This window comes from Anthonomus grandis, chromosome 16, assembly GCF_022605725.1.
Source record: "Anthonomus grandis grandis chromosome 16, icAntGran1.3, whole genome shotgun sequence".
Taxonomy (NCBI): domain Eukaryota; kingdom Metazoa; phylum Arthropoda; class Insecta; order Coleoptera; family Curculionidae; genus Anthonomus; species Anthonomus grandis.
The window spans coordinates 2,234,734-2,239,158 of record NC_065561.1 but is presented as its reverse complement, the minus strand read 5'-3'; the positions used below and the strand labels follow the sequence as shown (position 1 = coordinate 2,239,158).

Sequence of the window (4,425 nt, the reverse complement as noted above, 5' to 3'; positions counted from 1 at the left end):
AAGACGACCGGATCAACACTTAATGGAGAGTTAGAAGACAATGAAAAATTGCCAGCGAATCAGTTAGTTCCACTACGTAGTAATCAGACGAGGAATTCGGCACATGCTTTTACAGTGCGAGCAAAATTAACAGAATATTTCAATAATTGGGGAAGTGTTCCATGGCAATACCAAACGGTTATGAGTGAAAATTACTAAAACTATGTACTATGTTAGTTACTCTTTTATTTATATAAATATTGTTACTTACCGTCTTTAAACTTTAGCTCCTTTGCAACTTCACCCCAAATCCTAGTGTTTAATTTGGTTTTCATGTAGTTCGGATGTTTTGTATCATAAAGTTTTCTATGTTTTCTGACTACCTCTATTAGCTGCTCTTCCGAACCCATCATAAATATAAAGACAAATTGCAAATGAACTCCTGTCAACACAGCCAGGCACGCTTACGCACGAGAAACTGCGTTTCAAATACCGCGCCACGCGACTGCACGTAGACGCGAGTCGAGTCTCACCAATCGCCTCACCAATTTGCGCTGTTTCATATTATTCACCAGGCTACAAAAATACGTGCTGTGCTGCGTCGCGGCACAGGCGCTATACGCTTCTCAATTTGCGCCTTGTCTAAACTTAACAATTAAAGGTATATCCCTACTCGATTGTAATAAACCGATGTTTGCAATGTTGCATTGATCAAAAATCTGATTTATAGCATATAACTCGATAAGCCTGAAAAACTGCAATAATCAATATATTTTTCTCTGATACTACATCATACGATTCACCACATCATCCAAATTATAATAATAGCAAATGTTTTTTAACCAAAGATATGTGATGTTATTCATGAAATTATCGTGAATCAAAAGCTTTATTAAGATTGAAGATTAGTAAGCAAATCCGTCATCGAACCCAAAATATATAATACCAGTCTATTATTAACAGAATGGTGTAAAAAATCGAATTATCAGCTTGTAAAGTAAAGAGCACACAAAACAGCACACAAAACACAAAAAAAAGCATTAGCACTAGTAAGTATTTGTCCTAAGTTACATGTTGCCTGTACATTTAAATTCGCCAATCCCTTTCAGGTGATTTATTCATCACCGTGTTGATTCGGTTTTAAAATCTGAACATGCCTGCTATCAACCACTCCAAATTAGAAAGTAAAATTTTTCTTAACACGCTTGCTGTGCTTCGTTTATTTTGAGTTGGGTTGACAGCAATTTGATATATTAATGGAATTTTTCAACTATTTTGTTCATTACAAATTATTTTTGTTATTGAAACAGTCGACTGAGTGATTTCCAGTTTTTCTGCTACAACCATCTGAAATCCATGATTCGCCATATATCGCAAGAATACCTTCATTTTATGATTCGAAGAAAGAGCAAAAATTCAAGATTTTCTCCCAAAGAGTACGTCGCCATCCAATTTACATTTTCTTCTTGAAATCTGTAAAGAGATTTAAGATCTCGCCAATCAGCTTTCCTTCGTACTTATGTATTGCTCCTATGTATTGCTTACTCCTATGACCAGCTTATTGCAAGGTGCATCTCCTACTAAGGAGATGCAAATATTTTGGGGCAAATGCTCAACTAAGTAAGCAAAGGATACATATTTATATCACACCTTTACATATCACACAAGACATTTTATTTATAACAAGTTGGGCAAATACTTAAACGTGAGTAAATGCTCATGCTTCTAATACAAGTTTGAGTAAAACCTTCTACTTACATTTTTATTCATAAACTATATAGCATATGCTTCAAGTTTTGCTAGTAGAAGTTTTTATTCATACGTCCCAATAGGTGATATACAGAGCCAAAAGGTGTCTTCAAGAATTCATATTGTGCGGTGGATGTTACGAATGCATTATAACGTTAGCTATTTTTATCCACTGGTACGTGAAAAAAGCCAATTTTCAAATCTATGGTTAAAGAGATTTTACTGCCCTGCAAAGCGTCCAACTGGCTGTCGACTCATAGTATTGGAAAATGCCACCTGATAATTAATTTATTCAATGCTCGATAATCGACGCAAACTCTGGTGTCCCCATTTTTTTTTCACTAAAGGCGTAAACAGACTATCATCACGTGACTTGTACAGTATGTGCAAGTCCACTTACGCGTAGAATTTTATGTATCAGAATCATACTGTTGTTACCTCACGTATTCACGGCGCGTTCGTCTGCTCTCACATGATAGCATGCCTCTGTTATTCAGCCAATTTACATTTTGTAGTGGAACGTGACATTACGTTTAGTGTTTTGACACAGGTTTTGGTGTAAAAAAATCATATAAGTATATGAAAAATGGACGAGAAGTTAATTGAACTTGTAAGAAATCATGAAGTGCTATACAATCACTCATCAGCCGAGTACAGGGACCAGACGATTCGGCAAGAAGCATGGGAAGAAATTGGTAGACACTTACAAATAACAGGTAAATTCAGTGTTTTTGTTCTTTTATTATTAATATGTATAAACGCATTGGCAGACGACATACACAGTATATACAAAGTGGAACTTTCTAATGAAATGAATGAACTTTGATTTCGTATGAATCCTTAATTTTTTACCAATTTATTCTATTAGAAAGTTCCATGCTGTAGATACCAACCCAACCCAACCCAACCCAACCCAACCATATTCATCTGCCAAGGTACACTACCCGAAGGTGAATTGAAAAATTCTGTATAAGCTTCTCGAATTCTAAAAGCTTCATTAGTGCAATTCCGTCTCATTCCGTCAAGATACTGAAAGGCAGCATCAGGCATATTCAAAGTGACATTATCAGGTTTGTATGCATCGGAACACAACATGTTATGGAGGCAGCAACAAGCAAGAACAATTTTATCCACCAATTCTGGTTGTACTTCCAAATATCTATGAAACACTCTCCATCGCGCTATCAAAATGCCAAAATTTTCCACAACGCCTCGAGCTCTTGATAACTTGTAGTTATATATTTTATGAGCTTTATTTCCTTGTAAGTGCTGTATGGACGAAGCAAGTATGTTTTAGTAGGTGTATAATGGTAGTATGTAAGTGGTGGTCCATTTCGTTCTAGTGGAGAGTGTGCTGGCATGTTCAGTGTTCTGTTCTCAAGCATTTTTCCAATATCGGAATTTTTTAATATGCCGCCATCGCTATTCCTGCCGTAGGCGCCAACGTCAATGGCAATAAACTTGTAGTCTGCTTCAACCAGCGTCAACAGAACTATCGAATGACTTCCCTTGTAGTTGTGGTATGTGGATCCTGCATTAATGACACACCAGATGACATTTTTGCCGCCGCATTTAGAAGGTCGAAGGTAAATAACTTTTGAGTTTTAATTACAATTCTATGTAAGTGTTTTTAGGACGCGCGACAATTAGCAGAAGTCTCAAAATTAACATAAAATTCGCGTTCCCGACGAAAGAGAAATAACGGCGATGACGTTGACGCAGACGAACAGCAAATACAAGAACGCAGTACAGACGCTGAAGATATAGCTGATGAAGGGGACCAAGAAAATATTGCAGTTATACAACAACAAACACCTTCGCAAGACGATATATTGCTCGCCGAAAATACTAAAACATTAGAGCACATGAAGAGAAACAAAACGTGTTCACAAAAAAAAATACTACAGCCGAGAAAATGGCGGCAATAATGGAACAATATGCTGCTCTCAGAAAAAGAAAATTCGAAGAGAAATTAACAGCGCAAAACAAACATACATGTTTTGAATATATAGACGAAACTGACATATTTTTCCTAAGTTTGGCGAGAATGACGAAACAATTACCAAAAGCCGAACAAACTGTAGTTAAAATAACAGTGAGCTGCAATTTTTTTAAGCTGAATTGAGAAGCGCACATGCATAAAGTGCTCCAATACCTGCACCGTCTTCGTCATATGCTTTGCAACCATTGTTTTCACCTCACGACAATTCTAGACAGTCTACGTCATCATTGTTATATTCTGTGCAACCCTTGCCGTCACCTCATGAATATTCTAGACCATCATCAGAATCCTCATACATAACATGCAATCGGCTCTCCCGCCGCAGGATTATGATAAAGCTGGACATGAGCAATTTACAAATGTTTCACAAATAAGCAATTACCCTACAGCAGAGACAACTCGCGAGGAATAGAGACCGACGTTACTAGATATGAACTCTGTGTCTCTGGTCGATTTAGCTAAATATCATTAAACTTTTCTATTGTTATTTAACGTGTGTAGCGATACTTTTTGCAAAATAAAATATTTATTTCAATTATTGGTAAATGCTTACCTGAAAAAACACCGCCAATCTTTCTTCGGTACTAATCGGTCTTCTAAGCTGAGTATTTTGCTTCTGAATGTTATTTTTAATAAGTCCATGCAAATAATTAAATTCTTCTTTGGTCATTCTAAAATAGATGTGAAATCGGTCT

At 36.5% G+C, this 4,425-nt stretch overlaps 1 long non-coding RNA gene across 1 annotated transcript; it reads left to right on the top strand.

Annotated features, from left to right (window-relative positions):
• Window positions 1-1,170: 1,170 nt before the first annotated feature.
• Window positions 1,171-4,225, top strand: LOC126745785 (uncharacterized). Its single transcript, XR_007663677.1, has 3 exons — window positions 1,171-2,444; window positions 3,166-3,314; window positions 3,363-4,225. It is a non-coding gene; the product is annotated as an uncharacterized LOC126745785 (long non-coding RNA).
• The last annotated feature ends 200 nt before the right edge of the window (window positions 4,226-4,425 follow it).